The sequence below is a fragment of the Leptopilina heterotoma genome, unplaced genomic scaffold (genome assembly GCF_015476425.1).
Source record: "Leptopilina heterotoma isolate Lh14 unplaced genomic scaffold, ASM1547642v1 Lhet_397, whole genome shotgun sequence".
Lineage (NCBI taxonomy): Eukaryota > Metazoa > Arthropoda > Insecta > Hymenoptera > Figitidae > Leptopilina > Leptopilina heterotoma.
The window spans coordinates 557,117-569,101 of NW_025111062.1; the positions used below are offsets into that span (position 1 = coordinate 557,117).

Consider the following 11,985-nt stretch of genomic DNA (forward strand, 5'->3'; position numbering starts at 1 on the left):
TCCGGCTTCTCATTATATCATCTTTTGCTTTTAATAATTGTCAGTTTCCTTTGGAATAATCGATTTGCCTCCTCTCACAATCGCAGCGATATGGCACGAGCATTCTAAATCTAAATGTATTAATGTACAATAAACTATATAGTGATTCGCAGAATTTTTTGAATTTTATACTCTCGTATATTTTAATGGCAACTTGTGTGTGTAGGATTCATCTCGTCACTGCGCGCGTTGTATATTAACGATACTTTCTTCGGCACAGAAACAACTTATATATTTTCACACGCACTGATCGAGAGAGGTATCGGAGTCGTTATTCACCTTGGCTAATTAGTCTATCTCTTATAACTGGCCCAGATGTAAGGTAGAAATCAACACGGGATTGTATGACGACAGGAAGGATTATTTTAAAAATAACAAATTTTTTTTTTACTTTTTTACAACCAATAATACATATCGTCTCTTGGGAAGTATTTCGTGCGAATCGATTATTACTACTTTGTCGACGAGTATCAATTGGATTAATTTCTGCAATCAGAAACTTCTTCTTCTTCTTCTTCTTCTTCCAATCGTGAAACATTTTATCTCAATGTAGTATTCACGATCGATCAGAAATTGTCGGTTCACCCAGTTTATAAAATGATTGATTAATCCGCCGTATAATTTTTATTTATGGCAAATATAGACAGGAAACTTTGTCTCAATATAAATATAAGTAGGTAGAGAAAAAGGTTTGATTCTAATAAGAAAGTATATCGAGAGTGGAGAATGATAGAAAATTAAGATTCTTTTTCTTTCTTTCGATATTAGATATGTCTATAGAGATTAGAGTCAGGGTTGCCACGCAACCTGGAAACCTGAAAAACCTGGAAATGTCAGGGAATTTTGATCGGAATCCTGGAAAAAAAAACTTTTCCCAAAACAGTTTATCCCAAAATATTTTTTTCCCAATGCTGGATTTTCCAAAAAAAAAAATTTCCCAAAAAATTTTCCCAATGTTATATTTTTTCCAAAATGTATATTTATTGACAAATTAGTAGTAAATAATCACATTCAAACGTAATGTCCAAGTGATTTTAAATACGTAACAAGTTTGAAAAAAATAATAGTTTGAGTAAATTTTATTTTGAACAAATTTTAGTTTAGAAAAATAATAGTTTGAATAAATATAAATAGTATTTTGAACAAATTCTAATTTCAATAAATTCTATTTCGAAAAAAACAATAATTTGAGTAAATTCTATTTCACGGAGAAAACTGGAGTGTTAAATTTAGAATGTTAACAATTTCTTTAGTCATTCTAATCTTCTTCATAATATCACTTACACTTTACTATATTTTTTCCTTCGTAAAAGTTACACATATTTTATTATTAGTTTTACACTCCAGGAATTTTAAACTAACCAGTTTTTTTTTTATTGAAAACTAACCGCAAATGCAGTTAAAAAATGAACATCCACAGAAATAAATGATAAATAAATTTTGACGTTTAAAAATATGAGTTATTGTTTATTTATCATTTATTTCTGTGGATGTTATAAAATAATAATCTCTATTGAAACAAAATTTAAATTAATTAAAATGTTTAATATTTTAATTTTTTTTCTTTTCAAGAAAAATATTTTTTTTTTTTAAGAATTATTACTAAAAAGGCTAAATGAATTCTGAAACTCTTTTAATAACTGAAAAGTTAAAAATTACTTTAAAAAATCAAAAATGTTCTGCCATTTAAAATTTTTAGAAAAAATAATTGTAGTTTCAATAAAATTTTGTTTAAAAAAAATAATTTTAATAAATTGTAGTTTAAAAAAATAATCGTTTAAAACAATTGTAGTTTGAATAAATTCTAGTTCGACAAATTAATAATTTCAAATTTCGAAAAAAGACTAATTTCAATAAATTCTAGTTTGAAAAAATAATATAGTTTGAGTAAATTCTATTTCGAAAAAATAATAGTTTCAATAAATTTTTATTTAAAAAAAAATACTATTAACCTAGTTTGAAAAAATAATAGTTTAAAAAAATTGTAGTTTGAATTTTTTTTTAATAAATTCTAGTTCAAACAGATTGGTGGACAATGTTGGATTGTTATTTTTGGAAAATAAAATATTGGGAAAAATGATTTGCTTGGGAAATTTTTTTTTTGGGAAATATAATATTGGGAAAAATTTTTTTTGGGACAATTGACCCCCCACCCAATTTTAAAAGATGAGTTGCGTTTACAATTTTCATAAATAGAAAAACTTCAAAAGGTTTTAATTTGAAATTTTACAAAATTTTAATTTTTAATGAATTAATTAAATACTAAAAATCTATTATTTACAAATTCTTTATAATATTCTTTTGTAATAATTTATAATTTATCAAAATTCAATTATTTTTAATATCTACTTATTTCAATAAAATTTCATAAAAGAATTCAATTATTTAAAAAGCAATATATCATTAAAATTCGTCTCAAGAATTCAATTATCTTCAAAAAGTAATAAAATTTTTCACAGACATTCAATTATGGTCAAAAGTTTAAAAAAATTCTCGTCAAAATGTCAATTATCTTTATAAATAAATAATAAAATTATTCTTCAAAATTCAATAATTATTTTGAAAAAATTTAATAAAATTCTTGGCAAAATTTCAATTATTTTCAAAAACTTTTCTCAATTCAATCAAATTTTTTTTTACAGAGATTCAATTATATTTTTAATGCAATTTTTAATCTAATTTCTCGAAAATGGAAATTATTCTTAAAAATTTTATTAAAATTCGTCAAAAGAATTTTAATTATTTAAAAATTTGTTGATAAATTCAAAAGCAAAAAGTCAGTCACAAATTCGAAAATAGTAAACATTTTTACTAATTCAAATTTAAAGAGAAAGTATTATAGCGTGAATTTTTAGAAATAATTGAATTTTGAAAAGGTTTCAAATTATAATCTTTGAAACTTTGAATTTTTCATCCTTTTAACTGAAAATTGTGTAGATTTCATTTTTTTTAAAGTTTAATGGAATTTTTTGGAAATTAATTCAAATTTTTATTTTCCAATATATATTTAATTGAAGAATTTCCGAATAATCGGTGAAATTTCGTACAAATGGAATTGTAAACAAAAGGATTTAATAATTTTCAAAGAAATTTTTCAAAAATTCTTAAAAATGAATGAATAATTAATTATTTAAAGAAGAATTTTAGTTAAAAATTGTAGAAAATAATTGAATTGAAATGAGAATAATTTTGATGAAGTTACAGTAAGAATATTCTTATAAAATATAAAATAATGATTTTATCAGTTGGTCATCTTTCTTTATTCAATTATTATAAAACATGAAGATATCGATTGCTCAGAGTCGAAGACTCGGAGTGATCGATATTTTCATGTTTTATAACAATTTTTTGAAAATTGTTTAATTTCAAAAAGTTTTGAATTTGAATCTTTTGAAGAATTTTATACTAAAAAATGTGGTATTTTGTTGCAATATTTATAGAGGAAAAATCGAAAAAAGTCGAAAAAGTCATAATATCCGATCCGAGGCCTGACATTTTAAAAAATAGAGTTGAAAATTCTCTTATATCGATAAGAAAGAAAAAACGGTGAAAGTAAAATGTCCATTTCGAGTTAATTGAATATAGGAAACATGTTTATTCATATATGTACAGATGTCCGGTGAAAAAAGAAGACATAATTATTATAAATTAAAAATGCTTGATTTTGACATTTTCCATTATATACCGTTAAGAAGAGTCAGTTTTCAGAAAAAAGTTTTTTTTCCTCCTCTAGATAAGCTGAAAATTTGTCCATTAGACAGAATAATAATTTTGTTATTTTTATGTACAAATTTTTTCGTCTTTTTTTTTCTTTTCTTAAAAAGAAAGAAACAGTTTTGTTAATTTTCTACATCTTAGATAAGATGTCAATCGAATGAATGTAGTATGTTAATTTATTTCCGTCGAGTGGAAAATAATTTTTAATTATAAAACTATATTTGAGAAGTGATGTTTTTCGAATTCATAAGTAGCTTCTTATCTCTAACAGAGATGTGTACTTTTTTTTTAATGTCTCATTATTCTAATTTTATTGAGACTCAACTTAATTTTGGTTATTCGAGATTATTATTATTATAATTATTAAATTTTTTTTCGTGTTTTTAACAAAAATTCTTCTATAAATTCATTATTTTTAATAATTTTTGAAAACGTTCTTTGAGAATTTTCAAATTCATTTCTTTACAATTTACAATCTAGAATTTAAAAAAAGGTAAAAAATCAAATTACGGATACTTTACGGACCTTTTTAATAAATAAAAAAAGATGACTTCTACGAACTTGAAGCAAATAAAATAGAACCAAATGACAATTTATTTATATATCAAAACTCGCAAAAATCGGTTAATCTGAATTGATACTTATCATCTTTGAGTGTCTGTAATATTTAAATAGCTCATTCATTAATGAAATGCCTCTTTGAAGTGGATGGAAAATGTAATTGGTAAAATGGGTTTTTTAAAATTAAAGTTGACGTGACATTTATAGAGACAAGTAAACGTGTTTTATTCGCAATTAAACGGCTTTCACAGATTTCTAATTCATATATTTATGTAGATAGTGTATGTGTCTGACGCTATATGGTCATATTTAGTCTCTGCTTTGCATGACAAAATGAAAGTAAGAGGGTAGTTGGGTAGTTTCGTGCCCTCAATGAAGGACGTGACTTAATGAAAGGCTTGTTCGCAAATCGTGTGCGCGTTCTGGAAACTAGGCAAAACACCAATTCTAAATAACAGTACTCATCTTTTGCCTATTTATAAATAGTATACTCTTTCCATACTAAACATTTTTACATTATCTCTTCAAGCACACAATGACAGATATTGTTCTCTTCAGACAATATATACATGTATAACAAAGTCTTAATCTCAACACTTTACATACTTTAATCAAATTCTCCTAATTCCGGAAGTCGTTATAATCTTTGTTAACAAACTTTTTAGAATCTCAATATTTTCATGTTTTACACTGAAAAAAAAAATTATTTGGTTCAAATAACCGATTACTTGACTATCAATTAAATATTCAATTGAATTAAATAATATTTATTGGAGTCAATTAAATGGTTCAGTTCATATTTGCTTCAAATACTTAAATTGGTCCGTAATTTTTCATTTTTGGTTCGTAAAGTCTTCACTAATTTGAGCCCCGATATGCTCGAAAGTCGTCAAATATATAGTGATGGTACAGTATGAATTAAATTGCCTGAAAATAATGAAATATTCACCAAATATCACGTATTTGATTCAAAATTTAGAAACGAATAGAAGAATAAAAATTGTATGTCATAGGATTAGCATTAAAATGGCGAATTGAGGCTAAAAACTCACAGTACACATGAAGTGGTTGTCAATCAATTGATAATATGGTACACAGTGAAAATCCCGTACACTTATAAGTATATTTGTTTTCTCTCTAAACTTGTCATAGTTTACTGTATTTCCTTAAGGGAAAACATGCTTTTATTTTGCATACATGCGCAAAGGAATATTTAAATTTTACCCGCATGTACACTGGCGCACAGGAAAGTGCTGTCAAGAAATTAAGAAAGGAAACTTTCATGATGATGATGATGATGATGATGATGATCATGATGATGATGATGAGAGAGTCTCCTCCAAGAGATCAATGAGCGCATTGTAACTCTTATAACCTCGAGACGAATATGATTTTTATAATCTTTTCCATCATCCGTCTCACAGTGAATCGAGGATTCGAGCGCAAATCATAATAGTAGTTAGTCTCTCATCAGGGATATGTGTATAACTATAAGCTTTTAGAAGGGAACACACGTGCCCAACGTTCGTTAAAACGCAATCGCTATAGAGAAGTCTCGAGGTTTTCACATGCAATTTCTCTACAATTTTTTTCTTTCCTTTTTTCCCCTGGAACTTTTTTTTTTTTTTTTTTTTTTTTTTTGTGTTTGTACCGAGAATATAACCGAGACCTTTGCCGCCAACGTTAGAAAGCAACACGGTCGCGATTAAGACGTGTGTAACCATCTGCCAGAGTCATGCAATATTACCATCAACCACAAGAATCTTTTTAATAGTCGGATAAATGCAACTGAAGCGATATTTATTTGCAGATCTACAAAAACTTTTATCCCTTAGATTATAGATCCCTCAATCATTGATGCATTGATTATGAATCTATAATCTATTTATCTATGATCTGTGGATCCATAATCTATCAAATCTGTATGATCTGTGTATTCATATATGATCAGTGGATCCATAATTCATGGATCTATGATCTGTGGATCCATAATCTATGGATCTATGATTTGTAGATTTATGATGCACAGATCTTTAAACTTTAAAATGTGGATTTTGATCCTGATGCATAATGTATTGAATATTATAATTCAGATATTTTCTGATAAATTGTAGAAAAATTAGAGGAAATTAGAGCATTTTTGTATTGATTATATGACGTGTTTTAATTGAGAAGACGTTTGAATATTTCTTTTTGCTGACGAGGTATTTTATCTTGATGCTTAATTATAAATGCATCTATCAACATTAACTAATCTGTTTTATGATACCTTTTCCCCTATAGCGAATGCAATATGTAATTTTCATTGCGAGCGAAATAAGACTGTCAGCAATAATAATAAGAAGCGGATGAAGTTAATTGAAAAATTTCAATTCGTATATATTTCTATATTTAAAACTTTTTATTTTTAATATGACAACAACAAAAAAAGAGTTATAATTGACAAAGAGAATTTATGAATTTCTGTTGTTTTTTTGTTTTCTTTTGCAAGGACAGGGTTGCCACGCAACCTGGAAACCTGGAAAACCTGGAAATCTCAGGGAATTTTGATCGGAATTCTGGAAAATTATTGTGCTTATTCTTGAAATCTAATTTTACTTAAATATTTCAAAATTAATTCAATTTTAATAGAGTTGCGTTTACAATTTTCATAAATAGAAAAACTTCAAAAGGTTTTAATTTGAAATTTTAGAAAAATTCAATTTTCAATGAATTAATTAAATACTAACAATTTCACAGGAATTCTATTATTTACAAATTTTTTTATAAATTTCTTCGCAATAATTCAATTATTTTCATGAAGAATAATATTTTTTACCAAAAATTCAATTATTTTCAATTATTTTCATAAATAATAAAAATCATCGCAGAATTTCAATTATTTTGAATACAATTTTAATGGAATTTCTCGAAAAATGTCATTATTCTTAAAAATTTTATTATAATTCATCAAAAAGAAAAATTCAATTATTTTAAAAAGCCTTCCTATAATTTATGTATTATTTTCAAAAATTTTAATCAAATTCTTTTTAACAATTCAATTTTTTTTCAAAATAATTTTAATAAAATTCTTCGTAGAATTAAATTAATTTCAATAATTTATCAAAATTCAATTATTTTAAATATCTACGTATTTCAATAAAATTTCATAAAAGAATTCAATTATTTAAAAAGCAATATATCATTAAAATTCGTCTCAAGAATTCAATTATTTTCAAAAGTAATAAAATTCTTCACAAAAATTCAATTATGCGGTCAAAATTTTTAAAAAAATTCTCGCCAAAATTTCAATTATCTTTATAAATAATAAAATTATTCTTCAAAATTCAATAATTATTTTGAAAAAATTTAATAAAATTCTTGGCAAAATTTCAATTATTTTCAAAAACTTTTCTCAATTCAATCAAATTTTTTTTTACAGAGATTCAATGATATTTTTAATGTAATTTTAATCTAATTTCTCGAAAATGGAAATTATTCTTAAAAATTTTATTAAAATTCGTCAAAAGAATTTTAATTATTTAAAAATTTGTTGATAAATTCAAAAGCAAAAAGTCAGTCACTAATTCGAAAATAGTAAACATTTTTACTAGTTCAAATTTAAAGAGAAAGTATTATAGCGTGAATTTTTAGAAATAATTGAATTTTGAAAAGGTTTCAAATTATAATCTTTCAAAGTTTGAATTTTTCATACTTTTAACTGAAAATTGTGTAGATTTAATTTTTTTTAAAGTTTAATGCAACTTTTTTGAAATTATTTCAAGTTTTTATTTTCTAATATATATTTAATTGAAGAATTTCCGAATAATCGATGAAATTTCGTAAAATTGAATTGTAAAGAAAAGAACTTGAAAATTTTTAAAGAAATTTTTAAAAAATTACACTGAAAAAAAAATTTAATTGATTCAAATATTTATTTAATTGATTATTATCAATTAAATATTTACTTGAATCAAATAATATTTATTGAAGTTAATTAAATGGTATTTGAACCAATAAGTAGTATTTAGTATTTGAATCAAAAACCATTTAATTGACTCCAATAAATATTATTTGATTCAATTAAATATTTGATGGATAATAGTCAATTAATCGGTTAATTGAATCAATTAAATTTTTTCTTCAGTGTATTAAAAATGAATGAATAATTAATTTAAAGAAGAATTTTAGTTAAAAATTGTAGAAAATAATTGAATTGAAATGAGAATAATTTTGATGAAGTTACAGTAAGAATATTCTTATAAAATATAAATTAATGATTTTATCAGTCGGTCATCTTTCTTCATGTTTTATAACAATTTTTTGAAAATTGTTTAATTTGAATTTGAATCTTTTGAAGAATTTTAGTTCTTATGGAAAAATAATAATGATTTAATATTTATTCAAAAAAAAGTAGTGGAACATTTTTCAGAGTAATAATTTTGAAACTGATTGAGAATATTCTTTAGAGTCAAGAAGTAAGAATTTTGTCTGGAATTTAATTTCGTCAGGGAGAAAGAAAATTAAATGTTTGTTGTCAACAAATGTAGTTTTAAAAACCTGGAAAACCTGGAAAAGTCAGGGAAGTTGAAATGAGCAAAAGCGTGGCAACCCTGAAGGATAATAATTGTCTATTATTTTCTTTATATTCTATATACTGTATGTATATGAAATTCTCATTTGATTAAATTTATTGTAAATTAATTGATGTTTATAATGTAAATTTTTTTATTTATGACAAAAAGCTACTTTTGTGAATTGAATAATAAGAGAGTTCGTTTTAATTTTTTACATTTAAAGTTTAATAGTTATAACAAATGCTGAGAAAAGTTGTGATATGTTGTATATATATAGTTGCATGCTTGTAATTGAGAAAACATGAGAGACATCATATTAAACCAAAGACAATTTGCGTGAGTGTATAATACATGTAATGAGATATCTCTCACGTATCTTTTCTCATTACCAACAATTCCACATTGCAATATGCGGCAGAGCAAACAAATAATCACTTTGGTGTAACTATAAACACAAGTGAAAACGATATAGGTATGGACTTTTAAAAGACAAAGTCGTTTCATTGGCAAAAATTTTATTTTATAAGCTGATAGTACTTTCTTGGGTCAAGAAAGCACTTACTTTCCATCTGGAAACAGTTTTTCGATTAATTATTCAGATAAACTGTAGATCATTGATCTATGTACGTAGATCATTGGTTCGTAGATCTTTGTAGCATATGCAATTGGTCCATAGATCATTGGTTCGTAGATTATTGTACCAAATACAATTGATCCATATAGATCGTTATTCTGCCTATGTTAATTCATAGATCATTGATTTATAGATCATTCTTCTGTAAATAATTGATCCATAGATCGTAAATTATTTATCCCTAGATCATTGATCCGTACATCATTAATTTGCAAATTAGAGTAAATAATAAATAAATAAATAAAATGAATAAAATGGAGAATATTTTGAATATACTTTCGTTTTAATGGTAAACTTTCCCTTGAATTTTTACCATTGATAAGTATTAGGGTTTTTTTCTCTTTGCAGTTTAAATAGAATATAATACATACTTATTGAATGTTATTATGGAAATGTTTGAAAGTCAATTACAAGTTATAGAATGTGATGTTAATGGTATATTGCTGACATGTTTGCAGTGTATGTAAAGAGGAATATAACATTTGATGAGTAGTAATAGTGATGAACGACACGCCAAAAGAAATTGTGCCAAGTGCAGTTGCGTTCTCTGTCTCTATTATTTTCTAACGACTTTCACTAAATGGAAGGGAATTTTTTAATTGTCAGCGGGGGCGTTATTCGAGATTAGAAATTCAATGAAGTGATTCTCATTCTTGAACATGACAACTTTCTTATGGCCATTTGTGAGTGGGAAAAAATTGGTTTTTGTATAAAAACAATTATCGATTTAATTAAAGCAGGTTTGTTTTTGAAAGATGTCATTAGGAGAAAAAGGAGGAAATATTACGTCTTTTTTTGTAATTATGTTTCAATTCTCTTGTATAAGATCTCTTGTATTGTTTTAGATTAGATTATTGTAAAAGTGCATTATTTTTCAATTTTGAATTTCATTAAAAATAGGGGAAAATATATTGACGCCATTATTGGGCCAGTTTGGAGCCAGTATTGACAGAATACTGTCAAAACTATTTGTTAATTGAATAATTAATTACCTCAAATTGGTAAAATCTTGGGTCAACACTGGCTCACTGTCTATATAAATTAACCAGTATTTTGCCAGTTTTGAACCAGTACTAAGCAATCATTTAAAAATTATCAAATAATTTCTGTTGTCCTGGTTCAAAACTGACTCCATTAAAATTGACGTAAAAATGATAATTTTTGAAATTTCAGAGTAGCAAACAATTTTCTTATTAATTTTTCAATTATAAACTTTATAGAATTTATAAAATATAAAATGCAGAAATATTCAATTTTTATTTATAAAAAAAGATATCTAAAATTTAAAAATAGAATATAAATCCTCGAAGTACCGTTCGATAGCTCGATTTAAAACTACTGCCAGCAAGACCATCGTTGTGCCCTCTGTTGATTTAACCATATACTTTCAAGCGCATTACCGACACAGTAAAAGTAATTTAAACAAAAAATTCTCAACTTAAAATTTAACATTATTTTTTACTCTTCTCATTACCTTATTTCTATCAATTTTTATTTAATATTGTTTAGAATTTTTTTTATATTTTGTATTCTCTTAGTACTATTTTTATTTATTTACTTTAGTATTTTTTCATTTTCTTTTTAGTATTCTATTTTAAAATTTTATGGTTTCTTTTGCCTTTGTTCCAAGGTTTTGAAAAAGATTTATTCAAGATTTATTATTAAATAAATTAATTAATTTATTAATTACAAAATAAATTATTTCATTTATTAAATTAATTCGATTTATATTTTAAATTCTGACATTGATTCCATTCTGTTTATTAAATTTATGTAATTCCATTCAATTGTTTTCTCCCTAAATTATTTTTTCTTTTTTTTATGTATTGGATTATGAAAAATTACTTTAAAATCAAAAATATGCTTTAAATTAAGTTGATCTCTTATAATAATATTCAAGGAAACAATAGAAAACAATATTTTCTTTCATGAATTCAATTATATTTCTTTTAATTCTATTAAAGATAAATTATTTATTAAAACAAAAAAAATTTTCTAAAATAATTAATGTAATTTTTATTTATTGTAATAAAAATGTTTTCTTTTCTGAAATGCCAACTTTTTTTTATTTCTGAATTCAGTCACATATAATAAATTATTGAAAATATATTTAAATTGATTGAAATAATAGAATATTTCGTTTACTTGCATACATTAAGAATTTTTTGGATAATAAAATTATTGAACACTATACATGTATATAATGGATAGTCAAATAACCGAATGTAATACGAATAACTGATAACAAGTTATATTTACGATGCTGTTTTTAACACTTCATTTACTAATCATTAAAATTAATTAATAAAATAAAATAATATTATTTATTTTAACTGTTTGATAAACAATAGTCGCTAAAGGAAATTATCTATACACTGCCTATACAATTATAACGACAATTTGTATCTACATTATTTGAAAATAATAGTATTGTAAATTTACTATACAATTCAAAAACATGAACACATAATTTATTAT

The 11,985-nt window shown here is 24.3% G+C and overlaps 1 protein-coding gene across 1 annotated transcript in view; it reads left to right on the forward strand.

Annotated features, from left to right (window-relative positions):
* The window catches only part of LOC122506195 (elongation factor-like GTPase 1), a 131,443-nt gene that overhangs the window by 83,667 nt on the left and 35,791 nt on the right, over positions 1-11,985 (forward strand). The gene's annotated exons all lie outside the window — the stretch shown is intronic.